Source organism: Rhinatrema bivittatum, chromosome 4 (assembly GCF_901001135.1).
Source record: "Rhinatrema bivittatum chromosome 4, aRhiBiv1.1, whole genome shotgun sequence".
NCBI lineage: Eukaryota > Metazoa > Chordata > Amphibia > Gymnophiona > Rhinatrematidae > Rhinatrema > Rhinatrema bivittatum.
The window spans coordinates 11,059,497-11,086,938 of record NC_042618.1 but is presented as its reverse complement, the minus strand read 5'-3'; positions in this window follow the sequence as shown (position 1 = coordinate 11,086,938).

The following is a 27,442-nucleotide window of genomic DNA, read 5'->3' as shown; positions in this document are numbered from 1 at the left end:
ACCGAAGTAGAATCCATCGTGAGAGAGCCCCCACCTCTGGGTCAGGCTACAGCTATCGGCACCTCAAGACATGATGAGCGGTAGCACCAGAAGAGCCACTCGGATCCTCCTGACCTGATGCTCTGGTGGTATGGCAGTACTGAAAGACAGAGGTCCCTTACCCACGCTTTGTCGGTGAAATGGAGCATCATAAGGGGGGGGGGGGGGATCATTCTCCTCACAGCCAGACACTGTAACCTTGTATCATGGGGGTCATTTTCCCCATAACCGGTGCCTGCAATGCCACATCCTGGCAGTCATCCCTCCCCGCCCCTCCCCACCAATATCCTCACAGTGTGGATGGAAATATCTGGAAAGGGTCAATTGGGCCCTCTCTGCCATCATATACTATGTGACTTTGGTACTGGAATTCTCTCCGAAAAGAACAAACCAGAGCTAAAAAAGCCCTGGACCTTCTATCGCTCTGAGTCCACTTTATTAAAGAACCCAGAGGACGACCACACACACAAGGCAAGAGATCATTCTCTGTTGGGTTTTTGTTTTTTTTTTACTTTCTAAAATGCAAGGCATTTCCTGCTGTTTACAACGCATTCTTCTGCCTTCTGTTTTCATTGTTCTTGTAGGGAAACAATCAAGGACTTGGTTTTTGTTTTTGAAGTAATTCTACAGCGTTAAACATGCCTCAATTTTCTGAGGCTCGTGGCTGAAACAATAGGAAATCAAATGGTCTGAATTATTTACCAAGTCAATTATGAAACGATTCTCCGAGTATTAAAGTCTGTGTTTACAGATGCAACCAGGCAAGCCCCGAGATGAGGCGGGAGGGGGTGCGGAGACCACAACTCGCCTTCAAAACTGCAAAGAAAAAAGGAGCAGAAAAATGCAAGTCATCCAAGCTTCTGGCATGTGGCTGAAACCTCTTCACCTCTGCATTCATTCTAGCAGCTGCTGTCTGAGACGAATCCCCAGATCACCTGAACGAACCGTGCCAGCTCCCTCAGACCACTCCATCCTCTGCGACTCTGCTTCTCTTCTTTGCCATTCTGGGCACTCAGGCACGGAAATGCAAACAAAAGTCTCTCTAAGTCACATCAGGGTAGACTGCAGGACCTCGGAAAAACATTAATCACCCCCTATTAGCAGGCGACAAAACTAATTATGTGCATGCATTGGTCGCACAGTTTTCTAAAAGGGACATGGTTGAAGGTAACTTATTACAGCACCCACTGAGGACCCTGTGTATTCAGTTACTGCAGCCCTGGGTTTTTGCAATAACAGCTGCCCTGTTTTACTTTGGGGTGTTGATTTTCTGGGTGCACTGCTAGAATTCTCATTTGAAGGGCAGCGCCCCTCAGAAGCCACCTGCTTGTGGTTCTGCTTTTTGGCACTTGAAATCGGATTACATTCAGGATCTGTAGGTATTTCCCTGTCCCCAGAGGGCTCACAATCCAAGCTGAGTGGTTAGAATAACGGGCTATGAACCTTGGGCAGGTCACTTCAGTGCTTCAGGTTCAAACTTAGATTATGAGCCTTATGCGGACAGAGAAATATCTACCGTACCAGAATGTAATCTGCTTTGAAGTGGACGAAAAGCAGATTAAAATAAATGCATAAATAATTATTCATATGTAGTGACAACTTCAAGTGCTCAGTGTTGCTCAAATAGCCTGGTATATAACAGTCTTTATTTATTTTATTTATTTATTTAGCACTTTTATATACCGATATTCAAGTAACAAAGTTACCAATCACTTCGGTTTACATTCGAACAATATCCATGACATGAAAATGCCTTACATTGAACAAGGAAGAACAAACTTGGATACAAGAACTGGGTTTAACATAGTGTAAAAAGGCAGAGACTTGACCGGCAAGCCTAATGCAATCTAGGTGTAGTGCCAGGTGTCTAAATAGAAGGCACAGGGATTAGGTGCTACGACGGTGGGTTTGTTAGAACATATGTACAAATAGCGACTTGTCAAGGACGAGTTTTGAAAGTGGGAGAATTGATGAGATGGCTGAGTTAAGAGAAGGCTTGGTAGAACAACCAAGTCTTGAGTCTTTTTATAATGGTGCTTGGGCATTGTTCGAGCCAGAGGTCTGGAGGAAGAGAATTCCATTGCGTTGGGCCAGCAGTGGAGAGTGTTCTCTTCCTTAAAGAAGTTTTGATAGGGGGGGGCCTGTAGGGTGTCTCTATATGCTATTCTCACCGGTCTAGAGGTTGTACGAGGCTGGAGTGGGATCATGAGATCCAGTGAGGTGATGTTGTGAATGGCTTTGTGAATGATCGATAAGACTTTGTACATGATTCTGTATTTGATTGGGAGCCAGTGTAGGTTCCGTAGGATGGGTGTGATATAGTCTCTTTTGTTGGTCTTGGTTAGAATCCTTGCTGCGGCATTTTGTAACATCTGTAAAGGTTTGATGGTATTAGCAGGGAGGCCAAGGAGCAGTGAGTTGCAATAATCAATTTTTGAGAAAATGATTGCTTGTAAAACTGTCCGGAAATCATGGAAGTGAAGAAGGGGTCCAAACCGTTTTAAGACTTGGAGTTTGAAAAAGCAGTCCTTTACTGTGTTATTGATGTAACTTTTGCAGTTTAGTTGATTATCTATGATGACTCCTAGGTTTCTGACTTGGGGGGAAAGAACTGGATGAGAAGCTGAGAGTGTGTTGGACAGCACGTAGTTACCTTCTTGGGTGATGAGGAGGAACTCCGTCTTGTTGGAATTCAGTATTAAGTTGAGGCTTGTTATGAGGTTGTTTATGGATTGCAAGCAGGAATTCCAGAGATCCAGGGTTTTGTGAAGTGACTCGGTAATCGGTATTAGAATTTGAACATCGTCTGCATATAAATAATGAGTTAGTTTTAGTTTGGTGAGGAGCTGACAGAGAGGGAGCAGGTAAATGTTGAATAGAGTTGGAGATAATGATGAACCTTGTGGGACTCCCAGGGTAGAGCAAATGGGGTGTGACTCTTTACTGTTAATATTGACCTTGAAAAACCTGTTATGGAGGAAAGATTTGAACCAGCTGAGGGCGATGCCTTTAATGCCAATGTCAGCTAGCTGATCTATGAGAATAGCGTGGTTCACCGTGTCAAAAGCCGCTGATAGGTCGAGGAGGATAAGCAGACAAGGTTGTTTTTTGTTGAGGTTCAGAGAATGGAGTCTGTTAAAGAGATTAAGAGGGATTCTGTGTTTCGGGGTTTACGGAAGCCAAATTGAGACGAGGAGAGTATTTTGTTGTCCAAGAATTCTGAGAGTTGTTTATTTATTATTCTTTCCAAGATTTTGGAGATGAACGGAAGGTTTGCTATAGGGCGAAAATTGGCAGGGTTGTCTGGAGAAAGATTTGGTTTTTTCAGAAGAGGTTTAAGGATAGCGAGTTTGAGGGCGTCTGGGACTAGGCCCTGTGATAAGGAGCAATTAATGATCTGTGAAATAGGTTTGGCGATGGCTTTGGCACAAGCGATGAGAAGGTTGGCTGGGATTTCATCCAATCGGTGAGATGCTGGTTTGAGGTTTTTTAACACATTTTCGATCTCTAATGACGAGGTAGGCTCAAAGGACTCCAAGCTTGTGTTTAATTGTAAAGGGGCAGGGAGGGGAGGAGGGGGAATAGGATCTTTATTTTCCGTAAGCGGGGCAATGAGGTTTGAGATTTTGTTCTTTGTGTGTGCCTGTCTCTGTTGGGGCCTGTGTGTGTGTTTGTGTGTAGACAGGTGCCTGTGCCTATGTCTGCCTGAGCCTGCCTGTGTGTTCCTGTGAGAATAGGGGTCTCTACCTGTATGTTTGTCTGTGTGTGTGTGTGTGTTGTTGGGGGAGGTCCTGTGTGGATGCCTGTGTCTTGTTGTGACTGGCCAACCTTACCTCTCTTCTGGCTTGCACTGCAACACAGTCCCCAATGCCATAGATGCGGCCAATCGCTGTGAAGGCCTGGTGCGTGGAGCTAGAGCCGCCACTCAGCTGAGCAGCGCATCTGTAAGCATGCGCCCGCACGACTCATCACCATTTAAAGGGCCCATGGGAGGAAAAACCACCGCTGCACTCACAGATGACATCACAGGCTTTCCTGTATTTAAAGCCCATTCAGATCTGCTACTGACACCTCGGCAATAGGTCCAACTTGTTGAATAGCTGTTTGCCACACAGCTCTTGCGCTCCGTCTTCGGTTCCTGATCCGTGCTTCCTGTTCCTGTGTCTCCGATGGCTCTTGTCTCCTCGCCTGATGGTTCCTGGCTCATCTGCTCCCTGCAGTCTTGCCTTGTCTTCCTCTCTTCGGATTGACTCTTCGGCTTTCGACTTCGGCTTTTGGCCTCAGCTTGGACTTTGGCTTCTTCTTCGATTTTGGATTCTCAGCTGACCTTGGTCCTCCTGGACTTCGCTGGATTGCAGCCTGCTCCAACTTCGGTTCATCTTCATTTCTGCTGTCTGATGTCTGCCTTGACCTCTGCCCGAACTGATCTGTTTTCTTTTTGCTGGCCTTCTTCTACCATGATGGATTCTTCTTCATCCAGATGCCCGCCCCTAAGTCCAGTTGCCCCCGGTACCCAAGGTCTCAAGCTGCGGGGAATGTGGGCTGGTTTTGGTGAAGTCCCTGTTGGGTCTCTGCTCCAACCAGCTCCGCCTGTCAATGGTGAGGACCTGCAGGGCTTCTCCCTGTGGGTAGCGCTAACTTTACCTCGGTCCAAGGGTCCAAAGATGCAACATGTCTGCATGTGTTTGTGTATGTGTCTGCTTGTGTGTCTCATTTGGGGAGGCTTGTGTAGGTGCCTTTGCCTGCATGTGTGTGGTGTGTGTGTGGTGTGTGTGCGCCTGCCTGTGTGTGTGTGTGTCTAACTGTATCTGCCAGTGCATGCATGTGTATGCGTGCATGTGTGTGTCCAAGACAGTGTGTGTGTGCTTGTGCAAGCTTGTGTGTGCCTATGTGCGTGTGTTTATGCCTGCTGTCCCTATGTATGGGAGTAGGAGAAACAGAGCCTCACAGACAAAGCACATTAGTGAATGGTACCTGGCGTTGCTCAGGTTGTCTGGTCAATAACAGTCTGTGTGCACTTGTGTATGTGCCTGTGCCTGTGTGTATCCTTGGGTGCCTTTACCTGCATGTGTGTGTCTGCGTGTGTGTCGGGGAGGGGGGGGGGTGTGACTATGTATGTGTGGGGGGATGCATGAACTTATTTCTGTGTGGGGAGGGGATGTCTGTCTGTGAATGTGTGTGAAAGGGTGAGCCTTTGTGTGTGCGTGCGTGTGTGAGTTGTGTGTGTCTGCTTATGTGTGTGTATGTGTGTCTGCCTGTGGGCCTGCATATGTGTGTGTGTGAGAGGGGGTGGTGCGTGTGTGTGTGTGTGGGGATGCTTAACAGACAGGGGTTTCCAGATGGAGCAGATTGTCTTTGCACAGTGCCGCACCGTCAGCTGTTCCGGGCACCACGTAAGACCATAAGAACATAAGACTTGTCATACTAGGTCAGACCAAAGGTCCCTGAAGCCCTGCATCCTGTTTCCATCATTGGCCAAGCCAGGTCACAAGTACTTGTCACGTGGACATGACAGAGTGACAGACGGACTGATACAACACAGTGCGTGCAGAAAATATCTTAATGATCTCACTTATTCCAGTCACTTCGGCTATTGCCTCGGAATACGTGGGTGGTTTATTTGAGAGATCTGTATTTACTGATACATATTTACAGGAGAAAAGCAAGGCAGTGTGAAAAGGTAAAACAGAAAACAACGTAAGTTAGCAAAAAAACACAGCTCTGAAGAAGTGAGCTAAAATCATAGGAAAAAAACAATTTAAAAAAATGATTCTGTCACCTGTTCCTGCATTCCTGGAGCAAAGACGGTGAGGCCAGAACTGTTCCTTTAACTTAGAAAGCAATGATAGGGATGTGAATCGTTTTTTGACGATTTAAAATATTGTCCGATATATTTTAAATCGTCAAAAATCGTTAGAGGCGATATACAATAGGAATTCCCCCGATTTATCGTCAAAAATCATAAATCGGGGGAAGGGGGAGGGCGGGAAAACCGGGACACTAAAACAACCCTAAAACCCACCCCGACCCTTTAAAATAAATCCCCCACCCTCCCGAACCCCCCCAAAATGTCTTAAATTACCTGGTGTCCAGTGGGGGGGGGGGGGTGTCCCGGTGTGATGTTCCACTCTCGGGCCACGGCTGCGTTAATAGAAATGGCGCCGGCGTTACCTTTGCCCTGTCATATGACAGGGCAAAGGTAACGCCATTTTGGTTCCTGTCCCCTGACGTCACGAGCTCAGGAGATCGCTCCCAGACCCCCGCTGGACCCCCAGGGACTTTTGGCCAGCTTGGGGGGCCTCCTAACCCCCACAAGACTTGCCAAAAGTCCGGCGGGGGTCCGGAAGCGACCTCCTGCACTCGAATCGTATTGCCGTATTGCAAAACGGCGCCGGCCATACGCCGTATGGCCCGAGAGTGGAAGATCACACCGGGACCCCCCCACTGGACCCCAGGTAATTTAAGACATTTTGGGGGGGTTCGGGAGGGTGGGGGATTTATTTTAAAGGGTCGGGGTGGGTTTTAGGGATGTTTTAGTGTGCCGGTTTTCCAGCCCTCCCCCGATTTACGATTTACACGATTTAAAAAAAAACAAAACCGCGACGATCCGATTCCCTCCCCCCCCCCCAGCCAAAATCGATCGTTAAGACGATCGATCACAAGATTCACATCTCTAATGATTACTGGGTGAAGGACCACCTCCTCCTCCTCCGTATCTCCTATGTGTGCTCATGAGGATGCTCCAAAGCCGGAACAAACAGTCAAACATTCAGGAGCAGGTTTCTTTGTCCTCCGTGTCCAGTCGCTACTAAAAAAAAAGTTTGCATTCTTTTAGTATGAGCTCCCCATGAGAGCACTTCCCACCCAAAATGTAATGCTTTGGCTGACTTCTGCTTTCTGTCTTAGCGAGAAGGAAAAACAAACGACCCATCTGGCAGCATTGTCCAAGCCACAGCACTAGCCCTGTCACACAGGCACACGTGGGCAGTGAGACGGAACCGCCACTGTAACAAATGTGTTCTGGCTCTTCTGCCTTCCAGGACCAGAAACCATTTTAGCATTCCCTCGGCTCTTGCGCTGAAAGGCACGAAATTCCTCTCTCTTCACTGAAGCTCCCTGAGGCCTAACCTCTGCACAGGATCTTCTATGCTTGGGCTCGCCAAGAAAAACCCAGACACCGAATACTGCAGCATGAAAAGCAATTTCCTTCACTCATAGAGATCAGTCCCTTCTTGGTGCGAGCTCTTCTTGCATCTCGCAAAGCATTGCCGGTATTTAGTGCTTGTAAGGGGTCTATGGGATGCAGATGCGAGAGGCAGGGGTCCAGCCGTGCGCCTGCAAGAGGAAGATGAAAACGTAGGCACTGCTCTCTCAAAAGCAGAGAGCCTGCAAGGCTAGGGTTATTAAGTCCCAAGGCTGGTTTCCCCATTACAGTGAGAGACCTCAGGAGAGCTGAGTGAGGGGCCAGGAGAAAGAGGCATGCAGAATAAGTCAGCAGTGCTAGCAAAGGACGAGGCTGAAGTACTAAATAATAAACAAATACAAATACTGGGCACTGTTTGCGAAATAGCACATGCTATGTTTCTACGGGGACCTATATACAAATAAGCCAGGTAGAAAAATAACACGGGTTGCTGAACACTTCAGCAACACCTTAGCATAATAAAAGTTCTTGCACAGCTTTCCTAAGTGCTAATAGTTCATAAACTACTTTGCACACGTTTGCATCAGGGTTACTCAACCATTCAATTTGCAACCATAAACACAGGCATGAATATAATTTGCAAACTCGCTTTGTGCACTAAAAGGGAAAACTGGGCCTGCTATCACAAAGAATGCACACTGTTTGCAATTTTCGCATGTGAAGCGGACTTTGCAAACCTTTTCTCCCTTTAACCTCAGTGCTTTAGATGGGGTGACTTCATAGCTAGTCTACATGTCCAGAGAGAAAAGCAGAAAGAGCCTGGCTTTGCCCATTGGCATGAAGGAGAGGTAGAGTAGGACTGTGCATCTATTTAGAAGAAATTTTTTTTTTTTTTTGCAACAAATAAGTCTTTTCTCAGCTCCAAAAATAGTCTTCATATCAGAAAAATGTTACATATTTTTCCTCTTTTGTTTTGAAAACATTTTTGAAAAGTAAAAAAAGTAAAACGGGTTCTCCCCAAGCCCCTCCCATGTGGCTTAAATGGCTGGGGGCTTCCCAGACCCCCCCTCCTCTCCCCACACCCCTGCCAATAAGTCCTGTCTAGGATCTCCCCGGATCCCTCCCAGCTTCCACCTAACGCTTCAGTGGGGGTCATCAACACGGAAAGGGTCAGCAGTGCTTCCAGTCACCTCTGCCCTGCTGGTGCCGGATGATCCAGAAGCTGAAACCAGTTTGTTTCACATCAGAGATTGATGTTGCTCTTATGACTGGGGAGTCACCTCTATACTTTTCTATTCGGAGGACCCCACAGAAGGGGCAAGTGGGCACCGGCCCTGTCTTGTTGGGTGGGTAAGGGCCCGGGGGGGAGGGGCCCTTAGCTGGGCTTGGGCCAATCGAACCCAGGGAGGCTCCTTCCCCATACCAGGTTCTGGACCCTGTGGCAGCAACGGGGATAGGATGAGGAGGTCTTGTTTTTATTAACATAAGAACATGCCATACTGGGTCAGACCAAGGGTTCATCAAGCCCAGCATCCTGTTTCCAACAGTGGCCAATCCAGGCCATAAGAACCTGGCAAGTGCCCAAAAACTAAGTCTATGCATCTATTTAGAAGAAATGTATTTCTCAGTTTCAAAAATAGTCTTACTATCAGAAAAATGCTTTTAATTCAAGTTTCTTTCAGTTCAAGAAACAAACAAAACTGAAATAAACATTCACAGGTGAATTATCAAAGGAGCTGAGTTAAGGCAGAATTCTTGGTGGGCCTATTTATTTAAAATATGTATATTCCGCCCATAGCAGAAACCGACTCTACTGGGCAGATTACAAATAAAACATTAAATAAAAAATGATTAACAATAAACATAAACACACAAAATAACAAGAGTCAACATCAAATAAAAAAAATGTGCAATCAATTTCTTTAACCCACTGCTACAACACAAGAGCACTTAAAAAAATTAAGCAAATGCTTTACAAAATAAATAGGCCTGTAACTGTTTAGGAAATATGGTCCAATCAATAAGTGATCTTAAATCTGGCTGCAAGGAGTAGTACAAGCTTGGCTCTACCACAGAGAAAGCGCTAGACCTGCTCTCTTAATCGAATTTCTTTCAAACTCGATTTGCAACAATCCCTTACGTTCTTACATGTGTAAACGTAACGCACTATCATAGCAAATTTTAAAAGTCCTTTATGCACATAAAGTGCACTTACATGCGAATACCCTATGGAGAATTCAATGGCTGATTCTGTACCAATTTTCAAAAGCTCATTTGCATAGGTAAAGTGCATTTACATGTGTAAAACTCAATTTTAGGCATGTAAATACACTTCCTGCATAAACGTCTCTCATTTTGCATCTAAGAAGGCTGGGGCACCAGTTTGCTGATTCCAGTGAGCATCCCAAGCGACAACCACATCCCCACTGGTCTATAGGCAGGAGAAGGGGCTCCAGAAAAGAGGTTTTCCAAAATAGAGAGGATGACCGAAATTGAAAAGTGACTCATCTTTCCCTTATTTAAAAGAAAACGAATGAAAATCAAAATTCCCTATGTCAGAACAAAAAGAAAGAGGAGCTAGGAATAATACCCAAAGGAAACGAGAGAAGTTGGCTTTGGGAAATCTAGCAGGCACGACTTTGTAAAGTGATGAACAAGTACAAGCAGAAGATAGAAGGCTCTTTGGCAGAATGTCAATAATCCAAATTCTACTACAGTGATATCATTATTTGCAATGTCTCACTACACAATGGTTAATTATTTAAATGGCACAGTTCAGTTTTGTAAGCCTTCAATCAGTTTGCCTCAGAGCTAGAGAAGTGTCAGCTTTCCAAGAAGTTTGTGAACAATTTGATGAACATCAAAAATATTCTGAAAATCTGACAAACTTTTTTTTAAAGAAAAAGCACTCCCTGCAGTTGTTTCTCTCTCTTCTGCATTTTCCCACTGGCATCACTGATCTCTCTCCTCCCTCCACCATTCTCTCCCCTTCCTCACTGATCTATATCTGTTTCCTACTTATATTGCTGCTCTCTCCCTTCATCCTCTAGTGCCTCCCACTCGCTCCTCCTTTCCCCACAGCTAGTGCCTCCACTTGCAAACCCCTCCCTATCATGCAACATTGCAGCCTCCTCCCACTGCCTCCTCTGCCTCCACTTGCAGTCGCCTCCACCCACACTACTGTTGTCTCCCTCCTCCTGCTGCCTCCTCTGCTTTCACTTGCAGTCCCCTCCACCCACACTACTGTTGTCTCCCTCCTACCACTTGTCTCCCTCCTTTGCCTCCACTTGTAGTTGCTCCGTGCCCATGTCACTGCTCTCTTCACCCTCCCTCCAGTACTGGTGCATTGTCTCTCCTCTCTCTTGTCACCTGGAGGACTGAGGCAGAGGATCCTAGAGCAGCAGGTGCAGTGTGCAGAGGTCAGTACGCTGTGGCAGCAGTTGTGTTAGGGTGCAGGAGGAGAAAGCAGGGAATGGAAGAGGAAAACAGAGAACTGGAGGTAAAAGCAGCAGCGAGGGGTAGTATCACAGCCCGGTCCTGAAGGGATTGGAAATTCAAGGTGGCTAGGCAGGTCATTAACTAGGAGGCTGGGTGGTCTGGAGCCACTGTCTTCTCCCTAAGGCAAACCCCTTACCTCCCTCCATCCTACCCACCCCAGATTAAAAAGTAAAGAGTAGTGGCCCAGGGCACAAATTCCCAGCGGACCTCCTTTGAGTTAATGTTCCTGCAGTAGAGCTGGCAAGCAAACAAACCCCTTCCTTCCTACCCACCTAATTTAAAAAATAATGGCGACCCTTACCGAGGAGTTACATTTCCCAAGGTAAAACAATCCGCTAACTTTCAAAGGAGCATGCAGGCACACGTTGACGCATATGTGTTGGCGTGCACCCAGGGATGCGGCAATTTTATAACATACACACATATATGTGCATGCATTATAAAATAGCCTTTTGGCAAGTAGGCATGCCCAACCTTGCAAATTGGGTTTTAACTGTGTAGGTCAGGAATTTTATAACAGAAGCACATCCACGCTCTTCTCAATACTCGTTTCATGGTTAACAAGTCCCAGATTATTTATGATTCCTGCATGACTTAAATTGGGTGATGCACTCATGCAGCTTTTAAAATCTACCCCACATTGCTTCTCACCTCCTCTCAGACTTACAATTCCAACCTCTGGCTCTCCTTCTTCCACCCACATACCTGAAAAGAGTCTTGTTGCTTCACTTTTTCCTCTTTAGGTATTTTTATTGTCATCATTCGCACTTCGGCCATCCTGACTTCTTTCTCCGCTTCTTTCAGCTTTACCAGATATTTTTTTTCCTGTGTTCTTTTTTTGGAGATCCTTTGATTGCTATTCGTTTTCCCTTTCTTTTTCAACCACCTGTTTGGCAAGCTGTACTGGTTTTATTTTCCTCTCCCTGACATAAAGATTTGTGGCTCTTGGAATGGCTCCTTTCAGGTTAGCCCCACTGTTCTTCCACCTCCTCCTATGCTGCCAGTGTTTCACTGAGGCGCCCTGTACCAAGCATTCATATTTTTGAAATCCAGGTCTTTTTGCTTTATATGACTCCTCTCACTACCAAAATACAGAAGATATTGGTGTGTATTTGTATTCTATTATATTAATACATGATTTCAATTTTTAGATCAGACTAGCATAAATGAATAAATGAATATATAATTCACTGCAACTGCATAAATATCACAAGCAGTAAAATGTGATTTAGACTACAAATACTGAAAGTGGGATAAAGAATGCCCCTTCATATTTGCATACCTGAGGACATTTGAGGTCTGCTCACCCTAATATTAATATAGATTAGTGTGGGGGGGGGGGGGGAGAAGGAAATGTGGATGCTGGAACTTGCTCTCTTATTCTTCCTCCCCCCCTTCCTGTTTCAGAAAATAAAAGTTGTCTAATCTTTGGGGTCTCTGGCTTTATTTTCTTGCCTCACACTCTGCTCCATTCTCTCTACCAGGTTTGTTGAGGGGAGGGGGTTCTCGCTCTTTTTCTGGTGTCCTTCCATGGGAGGCAGGCAGGCAGGCATCTCCTCCTCCTCCCATGCACGTTCACTTCCTGCTCTCTCACATCTCTCCCATTCTCCAGTGCTCTCACATCTTTTTCCCCTCCCCTAATCTCTGCCACCTGCCCCCATCCCCTCAGCTATGATACAGCGCTGAGATGCAGAGGAAAGTGTTTCTAAACTGCTACAGCTGCAGCTGCGAACATAGCTCCATAGTTACTACAATGTGCCATGTTAACATGCATTGTTTATGTTTAACTATGTGCCCCATTAAGAACCTATGCTCATGTTTTTACTCATCAATAAGAAATTTCTCCCTCCTCTCCCCCTCCACGAACAACCTTCCTTCCCCCTCCCCCCCACATTAGCAAACCTCCCTCCCCATGTGCTAGTCTCGCTCTAATAGTGCATACTGCTACTGTTCCTAGTTATGTTATGTTATATTATCCAAGTTGTTCACTCCCTTGTTCATTGTAAGACATATGTTGTCATTGTTTTCTACTTGTTATAATGTAAACCGGAGTGATAAGTAATTCTGTTACCTGAACTTCGGTATAAAAAAAGTTATAAATAAATAAAATAAATAAATTAATCTCAATGGCTTCTGTTTACTACCAATGCATGATACTGCATTAGTGAGTTTTAGTAAGTATACCCCACAGTAACATAGTAAATGCTGGCAGATAAAGACCAAAGTGGCCCACCCAGTATGCCCAGTCAAGAACCACTTTGGGTAAATGTACATCTACATTTCCAAACGCAACTCAACGCCAGCTCTCCCTCCCTCCACATGTCTTCTACCTGATCTCTCAATCCATCTTCCCAACATTGTCATCCAAGTCTGTCTCAAGCATGTCCAAAATCTGTTACAGTGATGGCCTTCATCATATCTACTAAGAAGTCATATCAGCCTTGCCATCTTTATCTTTGATTCTTACAACAACAACAATAATTAAGTCAACACCTGGGTCCCTTTCTATGACATATTACCAAGTTTTCAGGCCGATTCAGTAAACTGCGCGGGAGAGCTGGCACTCCGAGGCGAGCGTCTGCTCTCCCAACGCGTGCCCAGGCCACTCTCCTGGGCGCGCGCCTCCTTATTGGCGGAAGTGGCGGCTGTCAGCTGGTTTGATAGCCGACGCTTAATTTTACCGGTGTCGGTTGTCGAACCCATTGACAGCCATGGGTTCGGAACATGGACTCTGGCAAAATTGAGCGTCCGTTTTCCAACCCGTGGGCCGCAAGGAGATTTTTTTATTTTTGGAGCCTCCGACTTAATATCGCTATGATATTAAGTCGGAGGGTGTACAGAAAATCTGTTTTTTCTGTAGACAGTTTTTTCTGTCCCATATGAGAGTCATTTGTATGACTGTATTGAGGCATGTAAGAACAGTTTTTTCCATTTTGTTTTGTTTCTTGGTTTCTGTTGGGGTATTTTTTAAACTTGTATTTTAGTTCATTTAATATTTATTTTGGTTTGTTTTGTTTACTGAACCAAAATAAGTATTAAATTCAAGCAAAAAAAACCAAACCCCCAAGAAATTACTATGACCCACTAGTGTCAAAACAGTAAAATTACCTTTCCCCTCTGGGCCCACTCTATAAGCCCCCTACTTTTCTAGAGTTCTCTTATCCCCTTCCTGAGATCTGCAGAGTAAACAGGGACAGAAGCCATCCCAGTGACTGCTGCCCCACCAGGAACCATTTGAAAATGGAGCTGGCTGATTGGCCTTTCTACTTTGAAGATCCCTGGAAGGGGTAAGAGACCTCCTGGGGAGGGTTTGCTGGACTTATACTTAACTGACTCTCTGCTTCTGCCTTAGAAATGGGTGATTAGGCCATCACCAAATAAAGTTGACTCAGTTTCAGGGTGTGTTTCCCTATTTTTGTTTAATCGTGCAGACTCAACTGTTACTTACCCTCGGTAATTTAAAAAGAAGAATTTTTAACAGTCCCTTAGCTCTCTTACATCTACTGGAACACAGATTACAGTCCTGAAAGCTACCTGGTGGCACTTAAGTATTTAAAATATGTGACTCTAAAACTGTGGAAAACACACGTAGTCGGCAAACATGGGCACCCCCAAGTCACCTTCCTAGCACTGCAGTCAGCGAGACCAGCATTCGTTCTCTTCTCAGCTTGTGGCAACGAGGCCTCCTTGGTGTTGTGCTAGAAACAGACAAAATCAGCTCAAAGGCCAACCAAGCCCCATCTATTTCTATTTCATGCCTTTATACCTTCCTCCCCTAAGAAAGGAACCAGCTTACAATTTTGTAAATAAAATCCAATCAATATTTTTATTTTTATTTATTTTTAATTTTTATATACCGAAGTTCTTGTAAAAACTACAAATCACTCCGGTTTACATAAAACGATGAACTGCCCAAAAGGGAAAGTGGGCTTTACATGGAACCATAGACATCCCCTACTCTCACCAGGGTAGTAGAAGACGTTATCTTCTACACATAACAATCCTCCCAATAAACACATAGGGGTTGATTTTAAGACGTGCGTGCGGTTCCCAGTTCACCAATTAAGGAGCGGACTAGGAGGGAACTTTCCTAACCCTAACCCTATCCCTCCTCCTTCCTCCTTCTTCCTCTCTCCTCCTCGACACCTAACCTAACCCTACCTAGCCCCAATATTTGTATTTTTATCCTTACTGCCCCTCGGGAGCAGAAGTAAACCCCGCGCGCTGGGCAGCTGGTTGGCGCGCGCTTCCCCAGGACAGCGTCTAATGGCGCTGTCCCGGCCTGCTCCTCCACCCCACCCAGACCCTGCCCCTTTTGAAAGGCCCAGCACTTCAGCATGTAACGGGGGGTTACGCGCATGGCCGGGCCCTTCCGAAGCCAGGCCATGCGCGTAACCCCCATAATTCACGCGCCCAGGGCCTTTAAAATGTTCTTGATTATAAATACCAAAAATAGTTTAAACAACCTAATGAAACCTATACAAAACCTCTAATACAGATGACTACATCCCCTACTCTCACCAGGGTAGTAGAAGACGTTATCTTCTACACATAACAATCCTCCCACATATAAATGATGGCAACAGGTATAAATTCCCTATTTGGAACTGACCCACCTGAGTGTGGGAAGGTTCGGATAACCAGACTTGAATTGGTAAATCCAAACCCATGCCAGTAGTGCAGTATTTCGGCTAGCGGGCACTTTCTCTTTAGGGATTTGTAGTAGGGGGTAGGTTAGGGTTCTAGGGCCTGATGTAATGTTTGCCTTGCTGCCTTTTCATAGATAAGGTTGCTGCTCTAGAAGTCCTGAGAGTTAATGCTGTTATGGTATGGTACGGTTCTAGGTATTTATTTTATTTTTATTTTTTTTGCAGGGGTTTGTGTTACTTTTTATTTATTTATTTATTTAAACATTTTTATATACCGGCATTAGTTGTGGACATCATGCCGGTTTACAGCAAAACTGGTAAAGTATGGAAATTACATTTTAACAGGGAATTAGAAACTGGGAGGAGGGTAAATAATTAAATAGGATAGACGAGAAATAACAGTAACTTCACAAAGGGCTGGATTTTAAAAGGGTTACGCGCGTACCTTATGCGCGTAACCCTTTTAAAACGCCCCTGTGCGCGCCAAGCCTATATTTCACAGGCTTCAGGCACGCGCAAAGGCCCGGGATGCGCGTAAGTCCCGGGGCTTTCTTGGGGTGGGCGTGTCGGGGGGGGGGTGACACAGACAGCGTGTCATCGGGGGCATGTCAGGGGGGCATGATGCGGTCGGCGCGTCATCCAGGGGCAGTGCCGCGGGGGTGGTTTCGGCCCGGGGGCATTCCAGGGGCGTGGCCATGGCCTCCGGACCAGCCCCCGGACCGAAACATGGGGCGCGGCAGCCGGCCCGGCGCGCGCAAAGTTACGCCTGCCTCGAGCAGGCGTAACTTGTGCGACAGAGGTAGGGGGGGTTTAGATAGGGCCGGGGGCATGGGCTAGGTAGGGGAAGGGAGGGGAAGGTGGGGGGAGGCGGAGGGAATGGGCAGCGCGTGCTGGGCTCGGCGCGCGCAAGTTGCACAAATGTGCACCCCCTTACGCGCGCCGACCCCGGATTTTATAAGATACGCGCGCACGCTGTGTTTTAAAATGTACCCCAAAGTGTTTGGCAGTGAAGGGAATTTGTTTTGCTGTCACTGAGATGACACCAGAATTTGATTTTTTTTTAACATGTCCTAGTTCTGCTCTGCACCTGTTGCAAATCTTTTCATGATGATTGTTATGATAGTTGCTGTTTTATTGTAGTTCTATGTTGGAAAAAGGATTCATAAAATAATATATCAATATTTCTTTTATTACTTTATTGGCTCTGTTATTTCTGTTAAATGTTCTTTGCTTTTTACATGATAACTGTGAATTTATAAACTGAAAATAATATAAAATAAATTAATTCAGATTTATAAGGCAAGTTTAATGTTGGTATTGGTAACTGCATTAAGTGCATGAAGTAATAGAATTAAAATATTTAAAATGTCTCTCATTCATGATGGTTGTTGCAGAGTACTCAGAAATCCATTAATGGGTGCATGCTAAGGCATTATTTATCGATAAGAGTACAACTACTGGACCTAGATCTGTGTGTCTACTGCCCAACCCTGTTAATCTTGGGCCCCCCTCCAAAAGAATTTCAGTTCTGACTATGTCACTGACCCATGGTCTCCTTGTCTGAATGATTTTGGCAGGTCAGATGTGATCATTTGCAGACCTCCACTTACATTTGATGTTTACACATTATCTTCAAATACCATGAATCAGTGCATGTTTGATAAATGCAAAACATTCTGAGCAGATCAGATTTTTCTAAATAAAACCAGAGTCAGATCTGAATTGGGCCTTCGTTGTTTTGGAAAACCCAAGCTAGATATTCACCGAGCAAAGTCTGGATCTGAACTGGGTCACAGGGGTTCAATCATTCCCAACATATGCAAAAGTAGGTGAGTGCATTGCCCTTAAAATGTAAAGCCGGTAAGAGAATCAACTGAGCATTGATCTTAGGCTGCAGAAAAAGGTCAGAGTAATCATTGTCTCTAACATAAAGCACTAAGGGTAATTCACAGCAAACTACAGGCGCTCAGTGCACTTTCAGTTTCTAGACTGTGTACATTTTGTAGACTAAGATGATATTATTTGGAAAGAATCTATGGAGGAGATACAAAATGAAAATTTCATTGTCTCAATAGGGTTTCCCTCCTAACAATGTTTTTAGTTCTCTTTTCTACCCATCTACTCAATCCTCAAATATCTCCTTTAATGTCTGAGATAACTTATTCTAACCTGGGTGCCTGCTAAAAGTTGGCAGCTGTGCGTTCAGTGATCTTCAGCTTTTAATAAAACTACAGAGAGAGAGAGAGAGAGAGAGTGGGCTAATTTCTCAGCAAGCAGCAGCAGACAGCATCAGTCAGTGAAAGACAGCAGACAAAAGAGGAGGCCAGAGAGGGGTCCTTTGCCTCCTCTAGCAGCCAAGAAATGAACATCTTCTTTGTGCAAGATGCTGCTGCGGCTGGAAATAGTCTCAAAGTGGAGAGGAATGCTGATGTCTGAAGAGGGTCTATTTTTTTTTTTTTTTTTGGTAGCTTTTAATTTTTGTTCTCTTCATTCTACAACTTTTGCTTACCCCCCGTTTCTGCTGAAAAGTAGAGGAGTAGCCTAGTGGTTAGAGCAGCGGTAAACCGGGGGTTCACATCCCACTGCTGCCCCTTGGGGCATTGCGTAAGTCACTTTGCCCTTCATTGCCTCAGGTAGAAACTTAAGGGTGGATTTTCTAAAGGTTTCTCCCATCTTGCCTTTGGGGATAAGGAAATACCTACAGTACTGAAAATAATCTGCTTCGAGGTGCCAAAAAAGCAGAATAAAAATAAACAATAACAACTCCAAGCCATATTTCTTATCTTCAATCTCTTTCCTGTAGTTCTCTATGCAAAATCAGGACCATCAGGAATAGCTTATATTCAGTTATAAGTTAGGAAACCAAGACTGAGGCCAGAAATATCCAGCATTAGTTACTTTGGCAGAGGAGTTTTGCATTTCCTTTTCAATATGTATCCACTACGTAAGATGCAAAAAGGTGATAGGCGAGAGTCCAACCATCAAAGACCAATGAGCAGAGGAAGGACATAAAACATTCAAGTAATGTCCAGAAAGTTCAAAGTTTTATTATATTCCAGGCAAGCGGAATGCTCACATTGTCAGCTTCGAGCCAAAAACATTCATGTCTTCTTGCCACGCAGCTCAATGACCAATCCTGAATACTCTCAAGCAGGTCCAAATTGTCTTGCTTTATTGTACAGATGTGAAATGCAAGGACACCGCAATCCACCGAATACCAATAGGGGTAGTTAATGTTGACCTTTCTATAAAACACTTGTGAACTGGTTAGAGGATACTTAACCTTGGTACTTAACCTCTATTGCCATAAATCCTTCTACTCTCACTGCTGAGTTATCCACCTCACATTGCTGCTGTGAATGGCCAAAGTAATGCTTCAGGATACTGTATTTGAGACCATCATGATAGAGAATACATGAGAACATAGGATAATCAGAATTATTTTCATGTCAGTTCATTTTACTTATTTTTGGATCATTTTTATTAGATTTCTCATTTTGTGGGTTTTTGTTTTGTTTTGTCTTCAATTTTATTCATTTTGGAAAACAGAGCACACTGTGTTCTGAAACGAATGAACCCAAAAATGTTTGTGCATTTGTTTTGGGGTAAAATGAGCTGAAACAAAAATACTCAATTTAATTCGGATTATTCATTTTAAAACAAATGCACATCTCTGAGAGGGTTTCAGCTTGGCTCTTACTATTGTCTCATGCCCATTGCATGCCTGGATAGACCATTATTGCCTTCTACACAGGTTACTGATACATACAAGTTTAACCAGAGGAGGAGAGGAAAGGAGGAGGGTGTTACAGTCTGCTCTCCATCGATCCCACAAGGGTATAATAAATAATAAGAATATATTAATCTGGGTGAGGAGTATTTGTAACAGCTGTTGTGGCAATTTCATCAAAGAGAGGATAGGGCATTTCCTGTAAATCACCAATCATTATTACTGAATATTCAGCATGAAAAAGAGTGCATGCCTCAAACTCTGCTGTGGAATGCCTCACACAAAACAGATGCAGATATGTAGTTCATGTTCTCTTAGATTATACATATCACAAGGAGAATAAATGAATATTTCATACTTATTGTGAAAAAGTTTGCAAAATCTTGATTCACTGCAAATAACACAAAATATATATGGTTAAACATTTCATTATGATGGAGGAATAATCAGAAATTCTAATAATTATTAGGGGATCCCTTAAGGCATTTCCTGAGTAGGGTAACCCAACTATGTGAACAATATCTAAATGCCTTAAGGGCGAATTTTAAAAGCCCTACGTGCAGCAAATCCAGGAGATATGTGCCTGACTGGGCTGCACATGGGCCGCATGGATTTTAAGAGGCCCACAGCCACGCACGTACCTCCTGGTACATGCGTTGGAAAGGATTTCGCAAAAAGGGGCAGGATGGGGCGGAGTCTGGGGAGGGAGTGGGCGGGGCATGGGCAGGCTGGGACAGAACTAGTAAGTCTGAGTTGGGCACAAGAGCACGACAGGATCTGACAACAGCATAAGTTGCTGCTGCTTGGACTGCGGCTAAGTAGTAAAATAAAAAAATGTAGGGTAGTCAGCGGGGTTTTAGGAGTCAGGTCTAGTAGGGTATAAGGGAGGCAGTTTAGGTAGGGGGTTTAGAAAGTCTGCTCCTTTACGGGGTGAACTGGGAGGGAACGGGGAAATAGGCCCTAATGCTTTGCCACGCGCATCTACTAAAATCCCCCATTTATGTGCACGAGACAGCGTGTGCACGCGCAAACGCGCATCAATATAAAATCGTGCGCACACGGGTGCACGGGTAGCGGATTTTATAACATTCGCACGTATGCACACGCATTTTATAAAACTGGTGCGTCCATGTGCGTGCACCGGCAGATGTGTGCACATGTGCGTCCGCGTGCAACTCTTAAAATTTACCTTTCAGTTCTTAATCAGAAAGATTGAATGGTTACTATCCAGTAAAACAATAATTAGAATGCCATTATCATGATCTGTCCTCCTCATACACATCATCAGGGCGAGGAAATAAAGGACACCAGCCAGAACACTAAGAATTAGCTAGTATTCATCATTCTTAGAGGGAATGAAGAGCTACCAAATAAATAATACCATTTCTTCATTGTCTTGTGTAAGAAACAAGAGCAGGAATGTGTTCTCCTACACCTACTGCAGAGGAAGCAGAAATTGTTGCGTACAGCAGAGACACAATAAGCAAACATTAAGGATTCTTTAGAAATGTTTCTGTTGAACAACACACTTAACAGGACTGGGAAGAAGGACTTTGTTCACGTTTCCTGCTGTAACCACATTGCATAGACTTTAGATTCACCACTTTAAAAGTAAAGAGTGTCCTAGCACAGTCAATAGTCCTTGAAATATCTGGATAAGACTCCACAGCTCAGAATCCAAACACTCTTCCAGGATCAGCTACGTCCAACCATAAGGATCTGCAGCAAGAACAGGCCATAAACGCTTTCCAGGCATTTCCCAACTGGGGAGGCTGGCTTTTCCCCCGATCTCCATCAGGTCCCTCCACTACAAGACACCCTCAATGGTCTGAGAAATTACTAGGAACCAAACTGCAACAGATCAAACAGATAACAAAAACAACACCAGCGTCAGCTGCATGTCAAACCAAATAGGAGAATGAACATTAATTCCTCATAGTGGCTGGCTCAGGCTTTTTATTAATTTTATTTATTTAAAATCTTATTTCACATTTCCTCAACAAGAGTTGTATAAAGTGGATTACAAATGTTACATAAAGCATCTAATCGCATTAGAACATCATATTTGACAATACTGTATCCAGCAACACTTACAAATTTTAATAAATCTGTCCTGCCACATCATCGCTTCAATATCCATAGCCATCAGGCCGGGCTAGATCGATTTCTAATCTTAACTGGGCTGGTTTTCAATACCGTACCATCTGATTTATTTATTTTACACTTATATATAATATACCATTCACCCAGTACCAGACTGATCAGAACAACCAAAAAATACAATTCAAAATACAATAAAATCTACAGTATCATACTTAAAATTCCAAAACATTATCACTCACTGTGCATCCTCGCTACTGCATGACCACCCCTACCTTCCTTAACTCAGCTCAGAGAATGGCCAAGTTTTAACCTTCTTTCTAGCTTACATCTAGTGGCACTTCTCTCCACAATTCAGGCCCGATCACTGAAAACATCCTTTTCTTGCATGCTATTGTACATAATTCCTTAAAAGATGGCACATCAAACAGAACTCTTTGAGCTAAGTGCAAATTCCACGTAGGCCCGATGGTATTTAACCAATCTCTTCAAATAATTAGCCCCTCCCCACCCTCCCTGCTTGATTTTAAACCTCACTGTCAATCTGTTACACTAAATATACTCCTTTATGGGCAATCAGTGCAGTTTCCTCAACGAAGGCCTAGCACTTACACACTTTGGTCAGGAAAAGATAAGCCTTTGCTATCATATTCTGCATAATTTTCAATCAGGATATACTTTTAGCTGGTAACCCTACCACTATGCCTTTACAATAATCAAATAGTGGGGACACCAATGCCTGCACCATTACCCTAAATACTGACAGACTTAAAATAAAAAACTCCTATTTTATGGAGTAGATGCAATTTAAAAAAATATTTTATCGGCTGCAAATCGTGGAGCACAAATGTTAGCTGCCTCATCAAAAAGACCACACGGATTCCTAGCTTTCTCCACCCGACCTACAGTAACATCGTTAATCTTCAGAGTCAATGGCAATCCCAACGGATCTTTTCCTGGGAATAATATCTATTCTGTTTTACCTCCATTAGAAACCAATTCAGAATCATTGTTAGTTCCTCCTGCACCAACCCCAAAGACTGAGTGAGATCCTTCCCCATATGCCAAATCAATAGCACTGGTATTAACCACACTGGATGGCAAGTTGTCCCTAACATCCCCTGCAGACTCTAAAAAAAATCCCTGGGGTTCATTTTCCGTTTCTGTATTGAATCTTCCCTAAAAAGCCTTTTTTTCCTGCCAAACCCTGAAAAATTAAGCATTAGCTACTTTACGCCATTTCAGCTTATCTGACCAACTCTGCGATTTTATCCACTTCCCTTCTAATTTTCGTACCTCTCATCACTCTCTCTCTAACTCTATGTAAACCATGAGGCTGAAGGCCTCATCCTCGCCCCCTCCCTTTTTCATCAAGAATTGCCCCCAGGTTCTTATTCCAATTAACCACCCTCTGTTCCATATTCCTCTGTGATTTCCCCACATCCAGTTCTTTCCATTCCTCACAAAACCTTTCCAGTGCAATCTTACCTCTTCTACCTACCTCTCCACCCACAAACCCCCCCAAAATATCTTTCCCCAAACAGCTTCCTGGTCACAATAGCATACTTCTCATTTCTACCTGGAAACATGTCCACTGCACGGTGCATCCTGACCTGCCTTCCCATATGACAGTCTCACTGATGATTTCCCTAGCAGTTCAGGCGCCTCCATTTGCAGGTAGGCCTTTGCTGCCACTCCACTTCTTTGTCTCCTGGAGCTGATACTTGTCCCATGCTGGCAGCTGCTGGGACCTGGATTCCACTGAAAGGCACAGAGGAAATGGTCACACCATGGCCACAGCCACCATAGAAATCCGTGCCACCATCTAGACCTTGTATCGATCTGAAATTGTGTATGTGGCAATCAGGGAAGATGTCCAATGCCATGGATTGACGTGGTGCTTTGGGGAAACTGGCACTGTAGCCAGGTTAAGTATGCGCCCACTCTCCAGACTCAGCAGCAAATTTCTGGGATATAGTGGTCTATCTTCACTCCATACACTCCTAACTCAGCTTGCCTTTTCTACCTGGTCATTCTCCAGCTGATCCCTGTCTTCCTCACAACTAGAAATCCTCTCTGCTTGTCCCATTTTTTCTTGAATTTCGATTTGTATTTGTCTCTACCACTTCCACAAAGAGGCTGTTATATGCATCCAACTAGGGTTGCCAACTGGCTCCAGATTTTGAAGACAGGTTAATCCAGTCCTGGTTTTACCCTATTGCATGCTGGGACTTATTCTGATTTCCCTATTGCATTCCCTAAGAAAAGGAAGACTATAAATCCCTGCATGCAAGGGAGTAAAACCAGGACTGGGTAAACCTGTCCTGAAAATCTGGAGCCAGCAACAAACCCACTACAAAGAAATATTTTCAAGGTTATGTGCCCAGGAGCAGACCACCAAGGCTTTTATTAAAAAATACAATAAAAAAAAAAAGAGTATACATGCCATTGGAAACTTAAAGTGCAGACAACCATATAAAACAAGATAGCAAATAACTCCTAACACAGATGAAAGTAATACAAGAGGCAAGTTTCAAAGTCTAAAACATAAGGGGGATGATGTTTAGAAGCCATTTAGATGGAAAATTCAAAAGTTATCCACCTAAAAGGCACAATTGCATATTCAGGGGTGTTCTGGGGAGGAGCTTTACTTTGGATCCATAAACCAGCCAGAACACGTAGGTCCTCACAATTAAACTGACTTGAGGTTCCTTCTGTGAGATTAGCTCATTTATATAGTACGAGGGAAACATCTTTCTCCATAGCGGAACCTAATCATTGGAATATGATCCCGTTTGACCTTCGATCTATTGAAGATGTTAAGAAATTTAAAACATCTTTTAAGGAATTTTTGCTTAATCGTGTGTACAGCTGTTAATGGAACTACTTTAATAAGTCAGTGAGTTCAGTTATAAATATCAGATGAGATTTTATGTGATCTCTTTTTAGACAATATGTTCTGTTTTACATATATATTATGTTGTCATTTAGTTTCTATGAAACTATTTCGTATGTGTATGTATTTTGTTTGTTTTATTTTTATTATGTATGCTTCTTTTGTATATCGCCTAGGCCTAACAGTGCTAGGCGATTAATACATTTTTTAAATGAAATGAGCTGAGCCGTCTGGCTGAATTTTGCATATATCCAGCTAAGTTACTGGGATAACTTCAGGCCTGTCCGGAAGCAGGCCCAGCGCTAGGGTAGTTTATGCTTTCAGCGCAGCATTGACAGAAGCTGCTCTGGACCTCGCCGGGAGCGGGTAAGCACTGATTCCGCTCCCGGCGGGGATTTCTTTAGCTCGGGGAATGGGGGGAAGGGCAAGGGGGGGGGGGGGAGGAAGTTGGAGTGTGGAGGGGAAGTAAATTAGATTAGTGAGTTGAGGAGAGGGGGGAAGGGCATGGTCCCTTGAAGAAGGGGTTTGTCGGGTGGGGGGGGGGGGGGGTCAGTGGTAGTTTATTTCATTTCAGGAATGAAAGGAAAAAGAAATATTTTTTCTATGTCCTAAGTCATTTCAAATGCCTGCACATCCCTGGAGGAGAAGCAAGGGAAACATGAGAGCGGCATTTCATTTATTAAAATTTAAGAAAGCTCGGAACAAGCAATGAGGATCCAAGGCTGTGATGAAATCAGGGGCAGACCAGAGAACAACTGGCAGCACTCTGGTGACAAACGGGGCTAACCAGATGGGCATTACAGTCCCTGTCTACAGTCATATTCTACATTTCTGTGAGAGTGAAGTTAGGTCTGCACACACGCGTGTGTGTGTGTGAGGCATGAAATGCACAGGGCTGGGGATGTATGTACACGTGTGTATAAGAACATAAGAAATTGCCATGCTGGGTCAGACCAAGGGTCCATCAAGCCCAGCATCCTGCTTCCAACAGAGACCAATCCAGGCCACAAGAACCTGGCAATTATCCAAACACTAAGAAGATCCCATGCAACTGATGCAATTAATAGCACTGGCTATTCCCTAAGTAAACTTGATTAATAGCCGTTAATGGACTTCTCCTCCAAGAACTTATCCAAACCTTTTTTGAACCCAGCTACACTAACTGCACTAACCACATCCTCTGGCAACAAATTCCAGAGCTTTATTGTGCGTTGAGCGAAAGAACTTTATCCGATTAGTCTTAAATGTGCTACTTGCTAACTTCATGGAGTGCCCCCTAGTCCTTCTACTATGCATGTTTGTGTGCGAGGCAGGGAATGCATACATTTCTGTGTGTGTGTGAGAATCTGGGGATACATACCAGTTTAACCAATGCAACCCCCATAATATGGGCACCATCCTTCCGTTGAGGACCTGGGATTTCTCCCAAATCTTCCCTGGCAGGGCCAGACCAAGCCAGGCGAGTGCTCTGGGCAGTTCACCTCCCACCTCCCGCTCCACCCTAGCCTCGGCAACAGAGGGACAGACCAGTCCGGTGACCCCTGTTCCTCAGTGACAGAAGCTGCTTAAGCCGCCTGCCCATGGACCAGCAGGAGGCAGCTGCCAGTGCTGATGGTGGTCCCATCTCCTGCCCCCTGCCTTGCCCCCAGCACCCCTACAGGCCAGCGCTCCGGGTAGCTGCCCAGCTGGCCCGCCCCCTAAATCTCGTCTTGTTCCCTGGCACTCTCTTGTGATCAGGGCCAGCTCTAGGGCAAATGGAGTCCTGTGTGAAAAGTGGATATGGCGTTCCCCACCCTCCCGCCAACTGAACCCCTCGTCTCGGAGGCAAAGAGGAAGGGAGGAGGCGGGAGAAGGGCAAACACCCTGCCCTCCCCCTCAGATTTCCATGCATTAACGGCAGATGGCAACTTCTCTCGCACTCTAATATCCGCAGTCTCCCCATTTTGCCCCCACCACCACCACGCCCTATGTTGGATTTAGAAATATATAAATACACATTCCCTAGACATAGAAATGCTGCTTCTACACAATTAAAAGACATATTATTTCATTTTCTATCAATCAGCAGAACTGAGCCAAAAAAATCTTCAACACACATTTTGTCTAAATAACCAAGAAGTAGAGAATCCCCCTAAGCCATGCATACTTTGACCTGCCATTAACTGTATCTCTGCCAACTCCTAAGGGCCCTGCATGCAATAGAGAAAGCCCTGGCCAGTTCTAGCCCTCCAGGAAAGCTAGTTTTAAAATCATTTGACATATTTCATATTTATTTATTTATATACCGTCATTCTGAGATTTACAATCATGGCGGTTTACAATAAAACAGTATATAAAAATCTAAGATGTATGCATTCAAATATAAAACAATACTGTTAGCTACAATAAAATCATTGCAGTAAGTAACGATTCTTCATCCTCACCTGCTGTTACAGTTTGTCTTAGTCAGCGATCACGAAACTAAATAACCGTGTCTTAAGATCTTTTTTGAACTGCTTGCTGTCTTTCTGTGCACGTAGTTCGACGGGCATTGTGTTCCAAAGTTTAGGTCCAGCGGTTGAAAGAGCCCTTTCTCTGACCTCACATAGGTGAGCTCCTTGTTCTGATGGAATTTGCAGAAGGCCAGATCTTAGGTTCCTACTTAGAGCACATAATAGTAGAGAGGCATTCAGGCATTCTGTGTTACTGTTATGGATCATGTTATGAATAATTGTGAGGACTTTGAACTGTGACCTAAATTTAATTGGGAGCCAGTGTAGTGATTTTAAGATAGGTGTGAGATGGTCGAATTTTTTATTACCCGTTAATATTCTGGCTGTTGCATTTTGTAACAATTGTAGTGGAAGGATTGTATTTATAGGCAAACCAAGTCGTAAAGAATTACAATAGTCAAAATCACTGAAAATCAATGTTTGTAAAAGCAATGTTTGACAGCATTACTTCAACAAATTTTAGAAAATGGATCTTATTCAATTTATATGCAAACACCTCATAGACTACACAAAATATACCCAGAGATGTCAGAAAAATGTTGGAAACTAATATAGAACAAAGACAGCTGAGAGGGGATATGATAGAGGTCTATAAAATCATGAAAGGACATGAATGGGTAAATGTGAATCAGTTATTTACACTTTCAGATAATACAAAGACTAGGAGGCACTCCATTAAGTTAGTAAGTAGCACATTTAAAACAAATCAGAGAAAATTCTTTTTCACTCAATGCACAATTAAGCTCTGGAATTCATTGCCAGAGGATGTAATTAAGGAAGTTCGTGTATCTGGATTAAAAAAGGATTGGATAAGCTCCTGAAGGAGAAGTCCATAAACTGCTATTAGTCAAGTTCACGGGAATGGTATATGGGAGGCTCACATGGACACACCTA